At 35.5% G+C, this 25839-nt stretch overlaps 1 long non-coding RNA gene across 1 annotated transcript; it reads left to right on the top strand.

Annotated features, from left to right (window-relative positions):
• The first annotated feature begins 8124 nt into the window (after positions 1-8124).
• On the top strand, positions 8125-25264 carry LOC143707234 (uncharacterized). Its single transcript, XR_013193119.1, has 7 exons — positions 8125-8427; positions 9021-9120; positions 9762-9783; positions 9932-9989; positions 10252-10387; positions 10852-10940; positions 22841-25264. It is a non-coding gene; the product is annotated as an uncharacterized LOC143707234 (long non-coding RNA).
• Positions 25265-25839: the final 575 nt, after the last annotated feature.

The raw sequence follows: 25839 nt of genomic DNA, 5'->3' as shown, positions 1-25839 counted from the left end.
GCTGGCAGTAGACAACGCGCTAAGGCGCTTTTGTCCCCAGATAAAAGGCCGCCACATCTTAGTACGGTCGGACAACATGTCAGTGGTGGCGTACATAAATCACCAGGGCGGCGTCAGGTCCCGAAGCCTTTACAGGCTGACGAAACGCCTCCTGGACTGGGCTCAGCACAACCTGCTTTCACTGAAAGCAGCGCATGTGCCTGGTCACCTGAGACAGACTGTTCAGAAACAATGTCCCAGCAGGGGAATGGTCGCTGCACCCGCAGGCGATCCAACTGCTCTGGGAGACATTCGGCAGAGCGCAGGTGGACCTGTTCGCGTCCCAGGAAAACGCTCACTGTCCGAACTTTTTCTCCAAGAGCAGGGATGCGCTGGCCCACGTATGGCCCCGACACCCACTCTATGCTTTTCCCCCCGTCTCGCTCCTGCCTCAAGTGCTGGAACGAATCAGGGAAAATGGATGCCCAGTGCTGCTCGTGGCTCCGCTATGGACGAACCAAACCTGGTTCCCAGTCCTGATGCAGCTGACCAGCACTGCCCCGTGGCCGATACCGGTGAGGAGAGAACTCCTCTCTCAGGCAAAGGGCTCGATTTGGCATCCTCGCCCGGAGTTATGGTCCCTACATGTGTGGGCCATCAACGGGTACCCGCTAACCTCCCGGAGGGAGTGTTAAACACGATCACGCAGGCTAGGGCCCCGTCTACTAGACTGCTCTACTCCTCGAAATGGTCAGTGTTCTCTACCTGGTGTCAAGCTCAGGGCTTTTCACCCGTAGACTGCGGGGTTACGGAAGTGCTCTCCTTCCTTCAGGAGCTGCTGGATAAGGGTAGAACCCCGTCCACGCTCAAAGTATACGTGGCGGCCATAATGGCGTTTGCAAAACTGACGTCTGGCCAGTCACTGGGGAAAAACGACCTCGTCGTGCGATTCCTCAGGGGAGCTCGGAGGCTGAATCCTTCCAGACCTCCCTCAGTCCCTATGTGGGACCTTTCTACGGTTCTGGAAGCCCTGAAAGGTGCCCCATTTGAGCCAATCCATTTGTCAGACATGAAGCACCTGTCTTTCAAAACGGTATTTCTTGTGGCTCTTGCTTCAATGAAGCGCGTGAGGGACTTACAAGCGCTTTCAGTAAGCGCATCCTGTATGGAGTTTGGGCCTAATGACTCAAAAGTCTTACTCAAACCAAGGCACGGGTACGTGCCAAAATCCCTCAACACACCGTTCAGGGCCCAGGTTATTTCCCTGTGCGCCCTCCCGGTGAACAATGAGGAGGCGGATGCTAATCTCCTTTGCCCCGTCAGGGCGCTGAGAGCTTATGTGTCCCGCTCGTCTGTCTTCAGGCAGACCGAGCAGCTCTTTGTTTTGTTTGGCGGACACTCCAAGGGACTGGCTGCATCAAAACAGAGCCTATCCAGATGGATAGTCGATGCCATAGCGCTGGCTTACACTTCTAAGGGCCTGCAGTGTCCTTTGGGTGTCAGAGCGCACTCACCGAGAGGCGTGGCCTCTTCGTGGGCGTGGTCTAGTGGGATTTCCTTGCATGATATCTGTATGGCGGCGGGCTGGGCCTCGCCGTCTACATTTATAAGGTACTATAACCTAGAGGTTCCCGCCTTACAGGACAAGCTGCTGTCGGTCTAGAATTCAGTACTATCTGTCCCGCTGCGCCGGCACAGAATGCTGAGTTTTGATTGAGTATCGCTCACTGATCGATGGAACAGCTCCATGGGTGTTGAATAGCCCGTACTTTTGCCCAGTTCAGGCTGAACGCGTTCACCCTGTCTGCGGGATATACTGTTGACATAACTAGCTCCTATGGGATGCTATTTCATGGGGAATGATGCTGGTAGCCTCTCTTCTCCGACTCTCTGTGAGTCTATGGTGATTATGCACTATATGAGCCCCGGGCTACTGCCCTTGGGACTTTGGTGTCGGATCCCAGTACGCACGGCGTCTTACATTGTGTTCCCCATAGCGTGAGATATTACGCAGTACGAGAGATACTCTCGTAAGAGAACGTACTCGGTTACTAACGTAACCTCGGTTCTCTCTAGAGAGGGAACGAGTACTGCGTATCTTGCCATGCATACAACAGCGCTGGTTCGCTTCAGCGATGAAAACCAGTTTGTATCAGCCTGTCGAGCGTATTTATAGGCCAAGGCCACGCCTATTCTGGCGGGACGCGACGAAATGGGCGCGAAGCACCCCCATTGGATGTCACGTCACGCAGGGCCTCTCTCGATAGGCTTGCTGCTGTTGCCGCAGGGCAGCCAATAGGCGCGCGAGCCGTCTTGCCTATGTCTGCACGCTGCCGCACAGCGTTTTACATTAATCAAAATTAAAGGATAATTTTTGGCTTCAATATCTCGTGGAAAAGAGGTTTTCCCATAGCGTAAGATATTACGCAGTACTCGTTCCCTCTCTAGAGAGAACCGAGGTTACGTTAGTAACCGAGTACGTTTTCAGAAGAGGTAAGCTAACGTTAACTCGGTTGAGCTTTTATTTATGAAAGTTTGGGCTTTTAATCACCTTAAGTGAAGATGAGAGGTTTTGTAAAGTTTTTTCTTGGAAGTGAGCTAATTTATTTAACACAAACATAAACGTAAACGTATATAATCGGTGATGTTACTTACACGGAGCGAGATAATTGGCTGAAACTAACGTTAGCTCAATGGTAAGTTAAACAAATATTGATAAAAAAATGGGTAACACTTTAGAATAATGGTCCGTAGTTAACAAGTAGCTATGCAGGAAGTAATAGGTAGTACTGCATTAACAATGAACTTAATACTATTAAGTTAACTAATATGGAAGCAATATTAACTAAGCAGTAAGTAATATCTAATTTAGTACAAAGGTAGTTCCTTGGTAGGTATTTGATTATTACTAAAGAAATATATACTCATTGAGAACTACTTGTGAACTAAGAAAGAATAACCAATTAATTACTAATCACAAAAGTAACATGTCTAAAAAGTGAACAATTGTGTGTTTTTTTTTTACTCTTAACATGGTCATAACATTTCAGAAGCTTGTGCCTCAAATGGGTTCTTTGTGGAAACCAGTTTATGAATATTATATCCCCCCAAATACATTAGCTACAGGTTGAGATTGTGACTACTACTCTTACCAAAGGATGGACATATGTTCTCTGTTTAATTCAAACTTAAACATAGAATAATACTAATAATGATAATTTTTTTAAAATTTTAAATAATTAGGAAGTGATGCTGACATGATTGGATTAGTTCACTATTATGAGCTCTTTTGAGTGTCAGTTCAATATGTCTCAGACTCCAACAACCTACCTTTATGTTACAGTAGCCGCCTGAGGAGGACTTCTCTTTAGGATATAAACATTGATGTTCTCTTGTCAAAAAAAATTTGCATCCTTAATGAAGAAATTGGCTGCATTTATGTTGTGATAATCGCAAAACCACATCTTCCAGATTACAATGTTTGTTTGAATATTACTAGTGCCTCACAGAAATGTATGCCTGTGCAGTATGTGTCAAATATAAAATGAAATACCTTGTATTACTTGTGAAAAACATGCTAACTCCTCACTAATTACTCAAGCGTTACCATGTCATCCCGCAGGATCTACTAGTGATGTGGCCCATTATTTTAAAGTGTAAAACATGCTAACTCCTCACTAATTACTCAAGCGTTACCTTGTCATCCACAAAGAACCCATTTGAGGCACAAGCTTCTGAAATGTTATGACCATGTTAAGAGTAAAAAAAACAACACACAATTGTTCACTTTTTAGACATGTTACTTTTGTGATTAGTAATTAATTAGTTATTCTTTCTTAGTTCACAAGTAGTTCTCAATGAGGATATATTTCTTTAGTAATAATAAAATACCTACCAAGGAACTACCTTTGTACTAAATTAGATATTACTTACTGCTTAGTTAATATTGCTTCCATATTAGTTAACTTAATAGTATTAAGTTCGGTGTTAATGCAGTACTACCTATTACTTCCTGCATAGCTACTTGTTAACTACGGACCATTATTCTAAAGTGTTACCAAAAAATGTTCTGTGATTTCAGTAGTAACACAATAACCCATAACAGAGAGAAAGCTCCACGACTTCAACATTTCTGAAGAAAGTCGGAGAAGTAGGAAACACAGGTGAATTACTCAAGTTTCATTCCCTTAGGCAGCCTATGTAGCAGTGATCCACCACTCAGATTTAATCAAACATTATCTTCTAGTGCTGGGCGGTTTGACCAAAAATTTATATCACGGTTTTTTTCAAAATTATGCCGGTTTTCCGGTTTATGACGTTTTTTTTTTTAATGCATAATCAGGTGTTCAAAGCATTCTCTATTGGTTGAGAAAGGAATTACAGCAGTAAATTGACTTAGGATGGTCTATTTTACTGTCATTAGTGAATATTGTAGAATAGAATAGCGCCCAGTATAACCTAAAATTGTTATTTCTTAACGTTCTAATAACGTTCTTATAACCAGGAAATAACGTTAATACAACGTTTATATAACGGGAGAATTGTAAGTTCTAATGACGTTTGAATGATGTTCTTATAACCAAGCAAGAACGTAGAATTGAATGTTCTTATAACGTTTTGAATAGAGTTCTTATAACTACGAAATAACGTTAATACAACGTCTAAAAAACTGGACATTTTGAATGTTCCTAGAACATTCAGAAATAACGTTATTATAACTTAATGGGCACGTTATGAAAACGTTCTTATAACCTAAAATTGTTAGCTAGGGAAGAGGAGAGATTCGCGATTGAGAAAATAGACCTATTCTAACAAGAGCAGCGTGAACAGAGAGATTCGCGCTCGCGCATTATATTAATGTACTTTCGCGCTACAATAATGCGCTCAGCATCCTTCGTCCATGTAACGTAACAGAGCACTGCTGTTTGTTTACCCTCACTCGTCGCTGCTTAGAAGTGCAACATTGGAAAGGGTCCGTCTGAAACAGTGTCGCGCAGCGTATGTTCGTTCCGAACGTTGTCTAATTAAATACACCGGTATGGCGGTTTATTCAAAATCAATATCGTGACGAAAATATAAACCGGTTTTCGGTTTGAACCGGTTTACCGCCCAGCACTAATATCTTCATTTGTGTTCCGAAGATGAACGAAGGTCTTACGGGGTTGGTACAGCATGGGGGTGAGTAATTAATGACTTAATTTTCATTTTTGGGTGAACTAACCCTTTAAGCATTTCACAACCCACACACAAACAACTACAAATGAATAGGCCTGGTGCTAGTTATTAATGTGTGCACAACTACCCATCTATTTGACAAATTCACAAATGTGCGTCACTACATTTAAACTAATACAATACAACTTGTGTGTGCAAAATCCAGAATCACATGAATGTGCAGCATTTTGTACAAATAGACACATAGTTGTTAATACAAAACCTCGATTTTGTATTAACCCTCTACCGCACGCATTATGATAGACCTATAGAAAAAAATATTTGACTCTTTTTATTTTCTTAGAATGGCTTAACTTGAAGTGCTGTAAAAAAAAATTGATTTTTTAAAAATGTTAAGGTCCTTTATGATGTGTTGCCATACGGCAACAACGTACAAAAGTGGAATTAAAAAAAGAAAAGAAAAAAAAAGCCATTTAAATTAGATTTTTTTCCGTAATAGCCTACAAATGCATTGGCAGTATGACAAGCCATTTTAACTTTTATTCATTTTCATTCATTGCGTTATATAACTTATAGGCTCTTGTCTGTAGGCTATATATTTTTCCTCCCATAGAGCCTATTATTATAAAGAAAAAGCTTAACGTCAATGCAGTAAGACGATGATATAAAAACTCAGTAGCCTAGCTACACCTTATTAAACATGCAACTCACTATATTGCACGTTAAGCATTTTATATTGGTTTTCTATGGGTGTTTTTCATAATCTGATTTAATCTGTTTGCCTATACATACAGTGTATACTTTATTAATACGGTAGGTGTACTAAATGTGGTGCTTCAATATCACTCACTTTGAGCGTAAATGGGGAAGATCACTCGATTACGCTGCCGTTGTCTGTTTTAGCAGAATACTGCCATCTAGTGGTAGCAGGTTTTCTCAGACAGTGTGTGTGGATCGTGCAAGGCTAAACCGGCGAAATGAAAGTCTCAAAATCCAAATGAATCAAATAGGATCGACTCAGAAACGAGTCAATGAATGCACGCGTGTCACCTGATCCACAAATGCACATCTTACTTGTTGCATGCACAAATTCTGAGCTACATTAATACAAAATCGAGGTTTTGTATTAACAACTATGTGTCTATTTGTACAAAATGCTGCACATTCATGTGATACTGGATTTTGCACACACAAGTTGTATTGTATTAGTTTAAATGTAGTGACGCACATTTGTGATTTTGTCAAATAGATGGGTAGTTGTGCACACATTAATAACTAGCACCAGGCCTATTCATGTGTAGTTGTTTGTGTGTGGGTTGTGAAATGCTTAAAAAACGCGAAAAGAAAGTCTCAAAATCCAAATGAATCAAATGAGATTGACTCAGAAAAGACGTCAATGAATGCACGCGCGTCACCTGATCCACACATGCACATCTTCTTTGTTGCATGCACAAATTATGATACACTAATACAAAAGAAAAAATTTGTAATCACAAAAATGTCTCTATTTGTACAAATTGCAACACATTCATTCAATTTTGAATTTTGCACACGCAAGTTGAAAGGCATTTGGTTGTGGATAGTAAAACATTTCTGCAACATTAATCAGGTTCATTGATATCTGTGCTTGCACGTGTTAATCATTTTGATACTATATTCATCCCATACATAACCTCATATCCATTTTATCACAATATATTTCACCTATATCACCATGCATCTGTTATTGTCTTATATTTTTATTTCTCAAATTTAAATTTTTATTTCTTTAATTTATTTTAAGAAGGTTTTGAGGACATACAAATGTAAGTTATTAAGAGCAATATTAAATGAATTTAACCCAAAAACAAATTTTGTTATCCTAATTAAGAAATTAATTTCTGTATATTCTTTAAATTATTTCTCTTTTCTGCATTTGACCTCTGCTGTAGCTTCTTCTTTCCTTTTAATAAACCTGGCATTGTATAATAATATTGTTGGCTCTGTGACAAATGGTTTGTTGTGTTCCTAGATCCTTCAATGCTGATGCCCTGCACCATAGCAGAGTTGAGCTGATCATCATCTCTATTGATGAACCATATGATTAGTAAGTAAAACGTCAAACATACACTAATTGTGTTGGTACAAATGTTTGTCTCTTATGTTCACCAAGACAGCATTAAAGTCCCCATGAATTCAAAATTGACCATACTTACTTTGTTTGCCTAAATTGATCGTTTTGTGGTGAACAATTCATCCATGCAAGTCAATCCACACAAAAAAATTTTTTGGCTTCGTAATCTTTAATCAAAATCTGAAATTTCCCCTCCCCTCTGCATTGGAGGACCTTCCCTGATGACGTAGGTTTGACGGTTTGGGTGTCTGCTTAACATCCGTAACGACGCCCCTCCAACTGACAGTACACAGGCTGCCTGTGTGTTTGAATGAAACACCTACTTTTCTAGATCCAATCAGGTGCTAGTTGGAAAAAAAGCCACGCACACTATTTTGCCTCATTTAGTATTCCGTTTCTCTCGGAAATACGTCACAACACTGGAGAAAAGTCGTTTGCAACTTCCGGTTCACGGGGACTTTAAACATTAATGCCGTTATATTTGTGTGACGTCATTTGCGGTCACAGATTTGGCTGCCAGTGCTCCCCTCTCACACATACTGAGAGAGAGAGAGAGAGAGAGAGCTACAATGAATTCAGCCATCCATCATTTTATTATAATAATAATAATAAATGTGTTTTAAAATGTATAATGATTATTATTATTTATGAAAAAACCTACAATATGGGCAGTGTATAAAAAGAAAATGATGTAAGAAATCCTAATTAAGTAAAATTATAATTATTTTAAAGAATTAAATTGCATCTTAACTGTGACTTTTATGATTTATTTTTTGTTGGTGGGTTGGAAAGTCTAATAAAATGTGTTGCACTTTACATTCTTTACTCTCTCTGTGCCAGGCACGTGCAGAGGGGGGGGGGGGGGGGCTTTGGGTGCTCGAGCACCTGCCCTTTTGCCCCTTGGTGCCCAAAGTGCCCTTTTGTCAAGGCAAAATTTCCTCTCCTTTTTTTTGTAATTAAAGGCCCTTTTTTGGATGCCTGCCCAATCTAACTATTAGTAAAATTAATGAATAATAATTTAGCCGTAAATATAATGACCCACATGATGACCTTTCACCTGACGAACTCGTCCGGGACGATTCCTCACGCTGCACGCGCATTTTTTGATTTCGCGCGGCTACGCGCACTGCCAGAGGATATCTTCAACTCTGCGGCTGCTGGTAAGTGGTGTTTTATTCTCAGCGAAATGATTTTGATGTTTGTTTACTTATTATTATTATTATTTTACAAGAACGACGTGAAGAGCATGCTGAGATGTTGTTTATATTGCTGTGTGTAGGCTGTAGAAGTAACGTTAGCTTGCTGTTTGAGGGAGAAAAGTTTCACGGGCGTCGAGGGGTCTGGTCTTTTTATGTTATTTGACTAAAAACTATTATTTTTACTTTAAACTATTATTATTATTATTATTATTATTATTATTACAGTATTTATTTAAAAAACGTATAGTGCCATAAAAATTATCATCACAAATCTGGTAAGAGTTTAGGCTTATTATCACATACCGTTAGCTTACAAATATCTTATGTTTTGTGTGCAGAAGCCTCTGTGAACATCTCCCCTAGTACTATTATATAGGCTACTATTATTATATTATTATATTATAGCGGCCTGGGCAGAATCTGCAGCTTTACAGCAGGTCAGTGAGCTAGTGAAGGTTCCAAACACTGTCAGCAATCTTTACATCTTGTCATGGTCACATAAAAATGATTTAATCAGCTAATATATCTCTATATGTTTGTTTTAATGTCTACAGTCTCAGATCAGCTCCAGCAGTATCAGCAGCAGCAGCAGTAACAACAACAGCAAAGGCAGCAAACTCACTTAAGGACTTTAGTAAGAATGTACCAGAACAGGTATCACATTAATGTTAAACATCTTGTAAAGTATTAATTGCTGTTTCTGTTTGCTTTGTTTTTATTTTCATTGTATAAATGTAACTCTTGTATTTGTGTAAATCAGTTTATGCCATGAAAATAGCCATAGATGCTGATATGGCATTAAATAAAACTATACTATTCGAAACATGGGCCACGTTGATTTTGTCCTACACAGTTTACTATAACAGCTGTTCTTTATTATTCTGTATAACAGAGAAGAAAAAGCCATCAGGTTGGGACAACTTAAGATACTTCAGTTTCTAATCCCAGAGTTATTAATAGGTGCACACTGCACATTCATAATTTTTTTTAACTTTTAAACGTAAAATTTGTCTTTTCTGTTCTGTTTCTTTTTCAAAACTGCATCAATGCATTTGCTACTGTATCAATACAGAATCATCCGTATTGATATATTACTGTATTGATATTTTGAGCACAGCCCTATTTAAAGCCTTGTTCCGCATGTGCCCCCTTTTATACTTTGAGCACCTGCCCCTCCAGAGGTCTCTGCACGGCCCTGCTCTGTGCAGTTTCAAATGTTATTTTACATATTTATGAATCACTTTATTAACTTTGGGTTAATAACATGAAAATAATTATTCCTTTCTCTTTTTTAGTGCCGATTATCATCCGATTTTTGTAAGTGCAGTCATCTTCTGAATTGCCATGTTCAAACCATATGATTAAATAATTTATTTAAAAAAAAATTTTTTAGTTTGTACAGACGTGCAATATCAAACTCATATTCATTGATGTTTCTTATTTTTCTCCCCTTTTGTCTCAACAGCAGCTGAATAAACCAATGGCTCTTTTAAGAGCCATCCAAACATAACTGCATTAGCTTTGTAAGTATATTTTTTTACTGATAGATTAATTAAAACTACATCATGCAGCAAGTTAGTCAACAGTGATGTTATGATAAAGACATTAATGGCATATAGTCTTAAAAATGGTCTATTGACCATGGTCCTAATTGAATGAATTAATGAACAACGTCAGTCCTGAGAGCAACAGTCCTGCAGAGTTTTGCTCCAACCCTAATCAAACACACTACTACAGAATGATGAGATTTTGAAATGAGTATGATTAATTTGACTGTTATTGCAGGTTTTCTGGGATCTCCAGCTGAATGTGATCTCCACATCAAGACATCAGATGCTGACCTGGAACTGCAGATGTAGCCTAACTGTACACCACACCAACCCCTCTGCTTTTGCAGATGACTGATTACTATCATGTTAAGGTATTATAATAGCAAAACTTCTCACCTGTGACAGGTTTTTTTTTTAGGAATTGCTAACTTTTTTCTCTTTTTGTCTCTCACAACTATGGAAGCTTGTTTCCGCCACTGAATAAAAAAAGATTATAATAATAATTGCGACTTTTTATCTCACAACTGCGAGATATGAAGTCAGAATTGTGAGAAATAAAGTCGCAATTGCGAGATATAAAGTCGCAATTCTGAGAAATAAAGTCGCAATTGCGAGATATAAAGTCGCAATTCTGAGATTTCCATTACACGAGAGTAGATGTTAAACCTCATGCTGATTTGTACTCGGATTTGTACTCGGCTTTCGCCAATATAAGCACATACTAAGACGTAGCTTTACAGTAACCTATGCTTCTCTCTCTCCATCTCTCCATCCATTTACACTTCTTTCCATATGGTGATGTGAATCTCCTTCTGTCCGGTGTTAACGGCTGCAGTGGACTTGGCGCGTCAGTACACACAACGGCTGCAACTACAGTGTGGTCTCCCCAGTGGACCAGCACGACAACCGTCTGGATTGAGCCGAGTAGGGGACATCTCTAGGGTCTTCAAGTGGGCACCTTCCGTCCTCAGTGTTTCGTCGACTAGCCCACGACACCTCAAGAGGGCTCGACAGTGACTCTGGCGTCCCAGAGTCACCCCCCTCTGTCCCCCACTCAACTCAGCCCAGCTTACTGACCTTTACATCCCTCCTGCTGCTGAGGTTGCTCCTTCCTCGTAGTTCACGTGTGACCTAGCCGCAATCTCACAATCTCTCCGCAACCCAACCATACGCGCCAACCCGTTTGACTAAGGCTGTCGAGCCCCACTGTCTTCGTTAAAGTAGTTTCAGTGGCAACGGTTCCGTATGGCATACTACCTACCACAAAACACAATATCTGCCCAAACACCAACCCTCATTCACGCAATATACACAGGAACGTAATAACTGTAATTACTATGCAAACTAGGGATGCACCGATCCGCATTTTTTCACTTCCGATCCGATCCCGATACCTGAATTTGGATATCGGCCGATACCGATACTATTCCGATACCAGAGTTGTGTTTGCTTTAATATTATTATTAAGTTGGCTTGTGAAAGCCAACTTACTGAAATCCTATTTAAACTTATTATTATTCTTTTTCTTCTTCTTTTTCTTAACCAAAATTTTCTGACTGCTACTCCTCCTAGAGCTTTAACTCTACAAACTCCAAACTCGGGTCAGACCTTCAGACTGTTCTGACTTAGTGTGCTATATCTTTTCAGACTGATTTGACTTTCAGATTTCTTAAAAATTAATATTAAAAATCATAAAAATCCCATTGACTTTCATTGCAACAGTTCAAATTGAGCCAAGGCTACGGTGGCCCAGCAGTGTACAACACAAAAACTCAAATCTAAACTCCCTGAAGCCCAAGACTCAATTAAACTACCATTCTATATGTACTAATGAACTTATCTATCTATCTATCTATCTATCTATCTATCTATCTATCTATCTATCTATCTATCTATCTATCTATCTATCTATCTATCCATCTATCCATCTATCTATCTCTTTCTATCTATCTATCTATCTATCTATCCATCTATCTATCTATCTATCTATCTATCTATCTATCTATCTATCTATCTCTTTCTATCTATCTATCTATCTATCTAATCTATCTTTCTTTCTTACTAACTAATCTATCTTTCTTTCTTTCTAACTAATCTTTCTTCTTTCTTTCTTTATTTCTTTCTTTCTAACTAATCTTTCTTCTTTCTTTCTAACTAATCTTTCTTCTTTCTTTCTGTCTTTCTTTCTTTCTAACTAATATTTCTTTTTTCTTTTTTTCTTACTAACTAATCTATCTTTCTTTCTTTCTAACTAATCTTTCTTCTTTCTTTCTTTCTTTCTAACTAATCTTTCTTCTTTCTTTCTTTCTTTCTTTCTTTCTAACTAATATTTCTTCTTTCTTTCTTTCTAACTAATATTTCTTCTTTCTAACTAATCTTTCTTCTTTCTTTCTAACTAATCTTTCTTTCTTTCTAACTAATCTTTCTTCTTTCTTTCTTTCTTTCTTTCTTTCTAACTAATCTTTCTTCTTTCTTTCTTTCTTTCTAACTAATCTTTCTTCTTTCTTTCTTTCTTTCTTTCTTTTTCTTTCTTTCTTTCTAACTAATCTTTCTTCTTTCTTTCTTTCTTTCTAACTAATCTTTCTTCTTTCTTTCTTTCTTTCTAACTAATCTTTCTTTCTTTCTTTCTAACTAATCTTTCTTTCTTTCTTTCTTTCTAACTAATCTTTCTTCTTTCTTTCTAACTAATCTTTCTTCTTTCTTTCTAACTAATCTTTCTTCTTTCTTTCTTTCTTTCTTTCTTTCTTTCTTTCTTTCTTTCTAACTAATCTTTCTTCTTTCTTTCTTTCTTTCTTTCTTTCTTTCTTTCTTACTAATCTTTCTTCTTTCTTTCTTTCTAACTAATCTTTCTTCTTTCTTTCTTTCTTTCTAACTAATCTTTCTTTTTTCTTTCTTTCTTTCTTTCTTTCTTTCTTTCTTTCTTTCTTTCTAACTAATATTTCTTCTTTCTTTCTTTCTAACTAATATTTCTTCTTTCTAACTAATCTTTCTTCTTTCTTTCTAACTAATCTTTCTTTCTTTCTAACTAATCTTTCTTCTTTCTTTCTTTCTTTCTTTCTAACTAATCTTTCTTCTTTCTTTCTTTCTTTCTTTCTAACTAATCTTTCTTCTTTCTTTCTTTCTTTTTCTTTCTTTCTTTCTAACTAATCTTTCTTTCTTTCTAACTAATCTTTCTTCTTTCTTTCTTTCTTTCTAACTAATCTTTCTTTCTTTCTTTCTTACTAATCTTTCTTTCTTTCTTTCTTTCTTTCTAACTAATCTTTCTTCTTTCTTTCTAACTAATCTTTCTTCTTTATTTCTAACTAATCTTTCTTCTTTCTTTCTTTCTTTCTTTCTTTCTTTCTTTCTTTCTTTCTAACTAATCTTTCTTCTTTCTTTCTTTCTTTCTTTCTTTCTTTCTTACTAATCTTTCTTCTTTCTTTCTTTCTTTCTTTCTTTCTAACTAATCTTTCTTCTTTCTTTCTTTCTTTCTAACTAATCTTTCTTTTTTCTTTCTTTCTTTCTTTCTTTCTTTCTTTCTTTTTCTTTCTTTCTAACTAATCTTTCTTCTTTCTTTCTTTCTTTCTAACTAATCTTTCTTCTTTCTTTCTTTCTTTCTTTCTTTCTTTCTCTCTTTCTTTCTTTCTTTCTTTCTTTCTTTCTTTCTTTCTTTTTCTTTCTTTCTTTCTAACTAATCTTTCTTCTTTCTTTCTTTCTTTCTTTCTAACTAATCTTTCTTCTTTCTTTCTTTCTTTCTTCTTTCTTTCTTTCTTTCTTTCTAACTAATCTTTCTTCTTTCTTTCTAACTAATCTTTCTTTCTTTCTTACTAATCTTTCTTCTTTCTTTCTTTCTAACTAATCTTTCTTCTTTCTTCTTTCTTTCTTTCTAACTAATCTTTCTTCTTTCTTTCTTTCTTTCTTTCTTTCTAACTAATCTTTCTTCTTTCTTTCTTTCTTTCTAACTAATCTTTCTTCTTTCTTTCTTTCTTTCTTCTTTCTTTCTTTCTTTTTCTTTCTTTCTAACTAATCTTTCTTTCTTTCTTACTAATCTTTCTTCTTTCTTTCTTTCTTTCTAACTAATCTTTCTTCTTTCTTTCTTTCTTTCTTTCTAACTAATCTTTCTTCTTTCTTTCTTTCTTTCTAACTAATCTTTCTTTCTTTCTAACTAATCTTTCTTCTTTCTTTCTTTCTAACTAATCTTTCTTCTTTCTTTCTTTCTTTCTTTCTTTCTTTCTTTCTTTCTTTCTAACTAATCTTTCTTCTTTCTTTCTAACTAATCTTTCTTCTTTCTTTCTAACTAATCTTTCTTCTTTCTTTCTTTCTTTCTTTCTTTCTTTCTTTCTTTCTTTCTAACTAATCTTTCTTCTTTCTTTCTTTCTTTCTTTTTCTTTCTTTCTTTCTAACTAATCTTTCTTCTTTCTTTCTTTCTTTCTAACTAATCTTTCTTCTTTCTTTCTTTCTAACTATTCTTTCTTCTTTCTTTCTTTCTTTCTTTCTAACTAATCTTTCTTTCTAACTAATTCTTTCTTTCTTTCTAACTAATCTTTCTTCTTTCTTTCTTTCTTTCTAACTAATCTTTCTTCTTTCTTTCTTTCTTTCTTTCTTTCTTTCTTTCTTTCTTTCTTTTTCTTTCTTTCTTTTTCTTTCTTTCTTTCTAACTAATCTTTCTTCTTTCTTTCTTTCTAACTAATCTTTCTTCTTTCTTTCTTTCTAACTAATCTTTCTTCTTTCTTTCTTTCTTTCTAACTAATCTTTCTTTCTTTCTTTCTAACTAATCTTTCTTCTTTCTTTCTTTCTAACTAATCTTTCTTCTTTCTTTCTAACTAATCTTTCTTCTTTCTTTCTAACTAATCTTTCTTCTTTCTTTCTAACTAATCTTTCTTCTTTCTTTCTTTCTTTCTTTCTTTTTTTCTTTCTAACTAATCTTTCTTCTTTCTTTCTTTCTTTCTTTCTTTTTCTTTCTTTCTTTCTAACTAATCTTTCTTCTTTCTTTCTTTCTTTCTTTCTAACTAATCTTTCTTCTTTCTTTCTTTCTAACTATTCTTTCTTCTTTCTTTCTTTCTTTCTTTCTTTCTTTCTTTCTAACTAATCTTTCTTTCTAACTAATTCTTTCTTTCTTTCTTTCTAACTAATCTTTCTTCTTTCTTTCTTTCTTTCTTTCTTTCTTTTTCTTTCTTTCTTTCTTTCTTTCTTTCTTTCTTTCTAACTAATATTTCTTCTTTCTTTCTTTCTTTCTTTCTTTCTTTCTTTCTTTCTAACTAATATTTCTTCTTTCTTTCTTTCTTTCTTTCTAACTAATATTTCTTCTTTCTTTCTAACTAATATTTCTTCTTTCTTTCTTTATTTCTTTCTTTCTTTTTCTTTCTTTTTCTTTCTTTCTTTCTTTCTTTCTTTCTAACTAATATTTCTTCTTTCTTTCTTTCTTTCTTTCTAACTAATATTTCTTCTTTCTTTCTTTCTTTCTTTCTTTCTAACTAATATTTCTTCTTTCTTTCTAACTAATATTTCTTCTTTCTTTCTTTCTAACTAATCTTTCTTTCTTTCTAACTAATCTTTCTTTCTTTCTTTCTTTCTTTCTTTCTAACTAATCTTTCTTCTTTCTTTCTTTCTTTCTTTCTTTCTAACTAATCTTTCTAACTAATTATTTCTTTCTTTCTTTCTAACTAATCTTTCTTCTTTCTTTCTTTCTTTCTTTCTTTCTTTCTTTCTAACTAATCTTTCTTTCTAACTAATTCTTTCTTTCTTTCTTTCTAACTAATCTTTCTTCTTTCTTTCTTTCTTTCTTTCTAACTAATATTTCTTCTTTCTTTCTTTCTTTCTTTCTTTCTAACTAATATTTCTTTCTTTCTTTCTTTCTAACTGATATTTCTTCTTTCTTTCTTTCTAACTAATCTTTCTTTCTTTCTTTCTTTCTAACTAATCTTTCTTCTTTCTTTCTAACTAATCTTTCTTCTTTCTTTCTTTCTTTCTTTTTTACTTTTTCTTTCTTTCTTTCTAACTAATCTTTCTTCTTTCTTTCTTTCTTTCTTTCTTTCTAACTAATCTTTCTTCTTTCTTTCTTTCTAACTAATCTTTATTCTTTCTTTCTTTCTTTCTAACTAATCTTTCTTCTTTCTTTCTTTCTTTCTTTCTAACTAATCTTTCTTTCTAACTAATTCTTTCTTTCTTTCTTTCTAACTAATCTTTCTTCTTTCTTTCTTTCTAACTAATATTTCTTCTTTCTTTCTTTCTAACTAATCTTTCTTTCTAACTAATTCTTTCTTTCTTTCTTTCTAACTAATCTTTCTTCTTTCTTTCTTTCTTTCTTTCTTTCTAACTAATATTTCTTCTTTCTTTCTTTCTTTCTTTCTTTCTTTCTAACTAATCTTTCTTTCTTTCTTTCTTTCTAACTAATATTTCTTCTTTCTTTCTAACTAATCTTTCTTTCTAACTAATTCTTTCTTTCTTTCTAACTAATCTTTCTTCTTTCTTTCTTTCTTTCTAACTAATCTTTCTTCTTTCTTTCTTTCTTTCTAACTAATCTTTCCTCTTTCTTTCTTTCTTTCTTTCTAGCTAATCTTTCTTTCTAACTAATTCTTTCTTTCTTTCTAACTAATGTTTCTTCTTTCTTTCTTTCTTTCTTTCTAACTAATCTTTCTTTCTAACTAATTCTTTCTTTCTTTCTTTCTAACTAATCTTTCTTCTTTCTTTCTTTCTTTCTTTCTTTCTTTCTTTCTTTCTTTCTAACTAATCTTTCTTCTTTCTTTCTTTCTAGCTAATCTTTCTTCTTTCTTTCTAACTAATCTTTCTTCTTTCTTTCTTTCTTTCTTTCTAACTAATCTTTCTTCTTTCTTTCTTTCTTTCTTTCTAACTCATCTTTCTTTCTTTTTCTTTCTTTCTTTCTAACTAATCTTTCTTCTTTCTTTCTTTCTTTCTTTCTTTCTTTCTAACTAATCTTTCTTCTTTCTTTCTTTCTTTCTAACTAATCTTTCTTTCTAACTAATTCTTTCTTTCTAACTAATCTTTCTTCTTTCTTTCTTTCTTTCTAACTAATCTTTCTTTCTTTCTAACTAATCTTTCTTCTTTCTTTCTTTCTAGCTAATCTTTCTTCTTTCTTTCTAACTAATCTTTCTTTCTTTCTTTCTAACTAATCTTTCTTCTTTCTTTCTTTCTAGCTAATCTTTCTTCTTTCTTTCTAACTAATCTTTCTTCTTTCTTTCTTCTTTCTTTCTTTCTAACTAATCTTTCTTTCTAACTAATTCTTTCTTTCTTTCTTTCTAACTAATCTTTCTTCTTTCTTTCTTTCTTTCTTTCTTTCTAACTAATCTTTCTTTCTTTCTTTCTAACTAATCTTTCTTCTTTCTTTCTTTCTTTCTAGCTAATCTTTTTTCTTTCTTTCTAACTAATCTTTCTTCTTTCTTTCTTTCTTTCTAACTAATCTTTCTTATTTCTTTCTTTCTTTCTAACTAATCTTTCTTCTTTCTTTCTTTCTTTCTTTCTAACTAATCTTTCTTCTTTCTTTCTTTCTTTCTTTCTTTTTCTTTCTTTCTTTCTAACTAATCTTTCTTTCTAACTAATCTTTCTTCTTTCTTTCTTTCTTTCTAACTAATCTTTCTTCTTTCTTTCTTTCTTTCTTTCTTTTTTTTCTGTCTCTTTTCTGTCTTTTTTTAGTCATCCAAAATACCTTAAAACACCCTAGCAACACCATGGCAACCACCCAGAATACCGTAGAACACCCAAGCAACACCATAGCAACCATCCAAAACACCCTAGCAACCACCTAAAATACCTTAGCAACCGCCAGGCCACCACCCAGAACACCTTAGCAACCCACTAGAAACACCCTAGCAACTTTAAATTACTTCAAACTATACTTCAAACTTTAAACTACTTTAAACTTTAAACCATTAAAACTTTAAACTTTAAACTACTTTAAACTTTAAACTAATTTCAACTTCAAACTACTTTAAAATTTAAACTAATTTAAACTTTAAACTAATTTAAACTTCTTCAAACTTATTGGTCCAAACTCTCACAAGCCAACTTAAAGTTTGTCTCGACGAACTTTTTCTAGTTATCATTATTGTTGATTTTATATGATGCTGCAATAAACTCCTCTCAAAAGGCAAGTATGATATGTACGCATGTATGCATGTATGTCCCAAAAGGCAACTTGAGGTATAAGGTTAGAAAAGCAAGTCAGAAAAACAGGATTAACAGGAAAAATACCATACTGAAAATAAATATGCAACTGTAAGTGTTTCAAATTGATTGTCATGTCAATATTTATTACATTTAGGGATGCAACGATACCATTTTTTCTGAACCGATCCGATCCCATACCAAACTTTCTAACGCATTCTCATCCTTTGGCGTCATATGTGACGCCATATGACAAAACGGCGAAATACTACGCACATGGCACCCTTTATCGTCAATATAACACGCACTGTGATAGGTAGGTTTAGGTGTGGGGTAGGGTCTGCGTCTCATATTCACGCTAAAGGATGCCAGTCAACTTTATGACGCCTTGGGTTCGCGTGTTATATTCACGCTAAAGGGTGCCATGTGCGTAGTATTTCGCCGTTTTGTCATATGGCGTCACATATGCCGCCAAAGGATGAGAAGGGGCTCAACTTTCTGAGTATCGACCAATACGGATCCGATACCAGCGCAGTCTTTTTTTAAATCAAGTAGAATTTCTAGAACTCTGTGTTGAACTGATAATCACTCTTTTTTGTGTTAAACACAATCTGCTTAATACAGACAACTTCATTATAAAGAAAAACAACAAATAAAAAAAATTATCATAACCTATGACAAAAATTATATTATAAACTAGATTTGAACTCTAGAAATTAGAAATTTAGTCTAGAAAAATCACGAGTGCACAATAATTGTATAAAATCTGAACATATATAGTGAAAGAAAAAAATATTATTTAGTGGGGAACAAATAAGAGACAATAAGTGTAGGCACCAGCACTAAATCTGGTAAAACGTTACACATTGCTGTTTGTATTGTAAAATACATTCATGAAAAACAAGATAACAAAAATCAAAAAGATCAATTATTTTATATATAGCCTAGCTACTATAAAATTAAGACATTTTTTAAATGTATAGCACAGCTGTTTATTGAGGCAGCAACATATGATAGATGGGACATTTAATAATCTTTCATTGCGCAAAAGTATTATGATATGATCATGAAAGACTCCAATACAGTGCGGCACAAAGCGCTTATGCGCATCCCGAGCGCAGAATGATGCGCTTGAAGCAACACAGTCACAGCGCGCAGCGCGTCGAGTCCGCATTGAAAAGTTCAAAGCACAAAGGAAAGACATATTATGCGTAGTGTATTATTCAGTATCTATCTATGCAATAGTTTATTCAGCCTTTTCTTTTAACAGTTTTAAATTTCAGTTACTGTGGGCGTGAAGAAGAATTATAGTGCTCTCCAGTGTTGTGATCTAACAAACAGACACACGGTAAAAAGTAACGTGATTACGGTACAGCAAGTCCAGCAAGATAGTAATTTTATCCGAAACCATAGATTTTTATCTACAGATCAACATTGATTGTAACAGTAACATTGAATCATCTTGGAGAGTTTCATCGAGTTGACTTATAACCGAACGCGAGGCTCTGTTGAAATGGTGAATGAAGAATGATTGACAGCCGCAGCGGAGGGAAAAGTTTACGTGATCTTGAATTTAATTACTTAAATGTTCATTTCTATCTCACATTATACTATAAAATGGCTTCAGAACACTTATAATATAGTGCACAAACACTTAATGGTGCTTTATAATGTTTTTGTGGGGCTTAATAATAACACAATAGTAAACACAAAATATCGGATTTAGATCGGCCTCGTCTGACCGATACCCGATCCGGCAAAAATGGAAGTATTGGAGCCGATACCGATACTGGATCGGCCCCATCCCTAATGCAAACCATACAAATAAACCAACAGACTCTTCGAGTTTTTCAAGAATTCTACGAGACCGTAGCGTGGCGGCCTGTACACAGCCAGCCAGAATCTTTCCGTCTCAACCACAGCCAGTTGCTGCTCCTCTCTGCTGCTTCAGATAAGTTCTTTACTGTGCGACGCAACTCTTGGCCACTGAATCCGACGTCTCTGAGGAACCGGGTTGTAGAGTGTGCCACAAATCCTCGACAACCCACTTCCACTGGATAAACCTGGACTCTCCATCCTCGCTGTTCTGCTTCAGTGGCCAGATGAGCATACCGCAGTTTCTTCCTCTCATATGCCTCATCTACAGCATCCTCCCATGGCACTGTTAACTCTATCAGTTGAACAATGTGTGCTGATCCAGACCGCAAAACAATATCTGGTCGGAGGTTAGTGGTGGCAATCTCAGGTGGAAAAATAAGCCGTTGATCAAGATCAGCCAGCATTTTCCAGTCCCTAGCAGCTTCCAGTTGTCCTGGGCGAGAATTGGTTTTAACACCTTTTCTAGGTAGTTGCTCGCCTGGGCGGAGGAATATTGTCTTCTGCGTGTAATGTTTTGCTAGAACAGGTGGCAACTTATTGGTCATGTTGCGCTTGCCTTCCAATGCTAAAGCCAAACATCGCAGTACTTGGTCATGGCGCCAAGTAAACCGACCTTGGCTAAGAGCCACCTTACATCCTGTCAAAATGTGCCTTAATGTGGCAGGTGATGAACACAAAGGACAAGAGGGATCCTCTCCAACCCATAAGGAATAAGGTTAGGAAACTGATCCTACTCTCTTCCATTGACCAAAGGTCTTGCCAGCCCATCTTGCGTTGTTCCACACTCTCCCATCTCATCCACTCTCCCTGCTTGGCCTGGGAAATGGCCTTTATACACCTCATCCTCTCCTCCTGCGTTCGCACATCGTTGACTACCAGCTTCCTCCTTTGAGCTGGGCCTGCCTTGTGCCATTTAGGAGGAGCTAAACTCAGCCCAAAACCCCCTCTTCCATGCTGTACCTGTCCCACGATATCCCCAATTTGAAGGTCAGCCTATGCCTCTACCACAGATTTCTTTGCTGACCACTTCCTACCAGTTTTTTAACACAGGTGCTGCCTCCCTTACACATTTGTTGCGTGACTCTACTAAGGTCATTTCCAGTCTGACCTTGGTACACTTAAACTCCTCGGTTAAAGCAGAGACTGGCAGCTGCAATATTGCTTTACTATAAAGTCCCACTCTGCTGAGGCAGCGTGGAACTCCCAACCATTTCCTGATGTATGAACTTATTAACGCTTCCAGCTTATCCACTGTTGTCAAAGAAACCTCGTACACAGTCAGTGGCCACAGCAACCTCGGCAGTAGACCAAACTGAAAGCACCAGAGTTTTAGTTTGCCTGGTAGAGCACAGCTGTTTATGCTCTTCAACCCTTCCACTGCTTGTCGTCTAACTTCTCCCACTCGAACTGTGTCCTTTAGATCCCCATCGTACCATCTCCCTAGACTCTTCACTGGCTTCTCAGAAACTGTTGGTATTGCCTCACCATTAATGAAGAATGTTTTATCTACTACCTTTCCTTTAACTATCGAGATGCTCCTTGATTTAGAGGGCTTAAATTGCATTCTTGCTCATTCAATATTATCGGTTAACTTACCCCAATAACCGATTAGTGCAGGCTACTGTTGTAGTCATGGTTGTCATGTCATCCATGTATGCTCTGATTTAGAGAGCTGCATTGGGATTGAGTCCCGTTGGGTGCCGCAAATCTCGCGGGAGCGGGCGGTTTGAACTTTGCTGCGGGCGGGAATGGGCGGCTAAAAAAAAACTCGCGGTAGCCTAATTGTTTTAGATGTCCCCGATAGCCTAGCCAGGCTACTATTCATCTTCCTGATCAGTGCGTCAGAATGCTCAGAATACATGCAGGCCAGGGAAACGAAACAAACAACCCCATGAATCTCTTTAATAATAGCATTACAAATACGTGTTTTTTCCTGCGGGACGGGAGAAGACACAAAATCAAAGATCAACACGCAATTCTGACTTTATAACCTGCAATTGCAACTTTATATCAATCAATTCTGACTTTATATCACGCAATTCTGACTTTATATCTCGCAATTCTGACTTTATAACAAGCAATTCTGACTTTATATCTCGCAATTCTGACTTTATAACAAGCAACTGCGACTTTATATCACGCAATTCTGACTTTATATCTCGCAATTCTGACTTTATATCTCGCAATTCTGACTTTATATCTCGCAATTCTGACTTTATAACAAGCAACTGCGACTTTATATCACGCAATTCTGACTTTATATCTCGCAATTCTGACTTTATAACAAGCAACTGCGACTTTATATCACGCAATTCTGACTTTATATCACGCAATTCTGACTTTATATCTCGCAATTCTGACTTTATATCTCGCAATTCTGACTTTATAACACGCAATTGCGACTTTAAATCTCGCAATTCTGAGAAATAAAGTCAGAATTGTGAGATAAAAAGTCGCAATTACCTTTTTTATTTTTCATTCTGTGGCGGAAACAAGCTTCCATACACAACACAAGTTACACCTTTTGAAATTCTTGATTGTAGATGTACACATCCTACAAATCACTGACTGCTCTGGGCCAGGTTTCACGATAACGATGTAGGCCTTAGCTCTCTACGTGCGAAAATCCCAAAAATGCACTTAATGAATTAAATGAATTAAAAACTATTTCCCCAGAATATTTATTAAATAATAAATAATCTGGTGAAATTGTTTTTAATGTACGTTTTTCAATATCGTGCAGCCCTAATATTGAGCATAGCTTAAATTGAACCTGGAATGATCATTTGTGATACCAGATGAGATGGATGTATGATAGATTTTGAACTGTACTATTTTTATTGCAGGTTTTCTGGGATCCCCAGCATCAAGGCATCAGATGTTGGCCTGGACAGATATACCTGTACACCAGACCGACCTCTGCTTTTGCACGGATGGCCGATTACTACCATGTTCTGTGAGGTTATTATTATAGCAAAATTGAGCACGTGACAGTGGAATTTGTAGGTGTAAAGAAGTCACACATCAGTAAATTTAAAGTCACAGAGAGAAAGTTTCAAACTTTCTCTCTCACAAACAACACAGTAGTTACAGCTTTTCAAATTCTTCATTGGAGGTGCACAAATTCTATTTGACAAATCACAATGAAAGAAATTCATATGCTCACATTTTAGGTGCGGTCACACAAGGGGTTTGAGCATATGACGTCACGCTCTGCAGCGTCTTTTTTATAAACATGAATTCAACATGTAACTAATAGCATTATATAGAATTTTGCCATGGGATTGTGTGTATTGTGCAATATTTTTTACTCCTTCTCGCGGATTTTGTTCACACCTAAAGTGATCGCAGATAAAGCCGCCTCTCAGTACTAAATTGAGTTTTTTTTTCGCTGCTTATTGACTGTAAACAGTAAAATACACACAAAATAATGTCAAAATGCTGGTCTTGGTGAGTATTCAAGTAAACCCAGTCAGTTATGTTTTTAAAAAGTTGAGAAAGAAAACGTGTGTAACAGTATAATGGATCCTTGTGTCAGTTCTTAAAATGACATCAGTTATATTGGATGATAGATAAATTATGAGATAATATTAAAAGTATCTATAGGATACGAAGAATTTAAAAAGGTGTAACTGATGTGTTGTGTTTGTGAGAGAAAGGAACATTTTTTTTTCGAAGACTTAACATCTACAAATTGCTCTGTTTTGCTTTAATAATACTAGATATAATACAGTGTATGCATAATTTGAGAGGATACATTTTGATCATGTTTTTTCAAGCACATTTTATCAATGCCAAACCACATCAATCTTATTACCTACTATTTTGTATATAATCAATATACAGTACCGGTCAAAGTCTCTTCTGCTAACCAAGATGCATTTATTTGATAAAAAAATACAGAAAAAAAATATTTATTTTAAATTGTAATTATATTTCACAATATTACTGTTTTTTATGCATTTTTGATCAAATAAATACAGCATTGATGAGCAGAAGAGACAAAAACATTTTTTAAACTTTTGACTTGTACTGTATAATCAAGTGATATGTAATAAGTACCAAGGGCTGGACCCTGTTGACCCAATCAGCGTTTCTTGTCCAATGGTCGGTCAGTTTACTTTTCTTATTTCATCCTTCTCAAGGGCATTTAATAATGACTTTTCAGTATAAATCTCTTTTTTTGGCCCATTTTATCTGTCAAAGAAAACCTGCTTAATTATGCACACCTGAATAAATATATCCTCATTAACAATTATATATCACTTATAAATTATTATATTAAAAATGAATGGTAGTTATTAAGAATGATTAGGTTTGGAATTGATAAAATGTGCTTGGGTAAAAAAAGAATGATTAGACTATAGATAGACTTAATAAATGTGCAATATTATAATAAATATGCATGCACTGTAGATGTACTGTATGCAAATATAACAAAGGGACATAAACAGATGAATATTCAGGGCTGCAAACTTGTTACCTTTAAGTAAAAATCACTGTTTTGAATCCAGAATAGATTATGTGCATGATTTGTGTAGATCCAATGAGTTGTGAAAAATGTGGGTTACATATTTGTCATATTTACATCCCTGATATTACAAGAGCAAGGAACATACATTTTAATTGCGAAGGTAAACCAATTTATCTGCTATATTCTTCTGTCCTCTATTTTCAATGGTAAAATTTATTGATACATATTCTACTAAACATATGTCTTTATTTTGTGGAACACAAAAGAAGTGTCACATAGTCTAATTCGCCATTATTTTATTTTAATTTACAGAAAAGAGAAGTGATAATAGTAAATTGTGACTAAGGCTGTCAGTCTCTTAACTTTCTGCTTTGCATCTCCTTGTGCCCCACTGAAAATAGAAGTCATATGCATTTGGTTCAAAATAACATTGAGTAAATATCACTTTTAATTTGTAACTTGAGACTATTTATATTAGATTATGTTATTGCGAATATTAATGTTACTTGTTCATCATTGTGTCAGTGATTTATTCGCTGACTTAAGCTCGCTTCTTTTGCACGAAGAACATAGTGAGGAAACGCGTTTGTCCGTTTAGGGCCACTGTAGAAACATGTCGATAAGCCTAGGATAAGCCTGTGGTGTGTATTTAATTTACTTATATAGCCTACTTTCTCGGTAGGCTATTTGAGTGTAAATGCCTTTTCTATATTTGTCTTAAATAGAGAAGGCTTGTATGCTCTAAAAATGTATATGTAAATTTATATTTTGTATAAATAAAGCAATGATAACTGAATGTGATGTTTGTGTGTTTAATACATTATTACCATGCAGGCTAACTTATTAAGTGAGATTTTTAATTGTACAACATCGTTTCACCCAACTGAAATCAACATTGTTTCAACATTAGGTAAGCAAACCAATTAGATTGATGTTATGTTGAATATGTGTTGATTCTATAACGTCGTTTCACAAGCATGCAAATGGAAATTATAGCGGCCCGGAAAAATTATCGAGTTCATTTTTTTATCCTGCGATTAATTGATTTATTGACTATCGGGACAGGCCTACCTGACAGCTGATCATACTGCGCAGGCTCAAACTGAGCTTGACGACGTAGACGTGACGTGAGCAACCTGTCTGACTGTTGTAAATCTTCTAGTAGCTGTGCCACATAGCGAATTATTTCCAATTCCTCAAAAACATTGTTGAAATATTTTGTCCTGTTGCTTTTATGGACTCTCTATTTATGTGCTTCTCCCTTGACTTTATTTCTCCATGTCCTCCCGATTGCCTCATAGACAGTAAAAGATTGCCTGCGAGCTTCTCCTCCTGTCTATACGGTAATTTCTCTACTGTGCGACAGAGAGT

This window comes from Siphateles boraxobius, unplaced genomic scaffold, assembly GCF_051911475.1.
Source record: "Siphateles boraxobius isolate OS27281-9 unplaced genomic scaffold, OSU_SipBor_1 41, whole genome shotgun sequence".
Lineage (NCBI taxonomy): Eukaryota > Metazoa > Chordata > Actinopteri > Cypriniformes > Leuciscidae > Siphateles > Siphateles boraxobius.
This window is presented reverse-complemented; position numbering and strand designations above follow the sequence as displayed.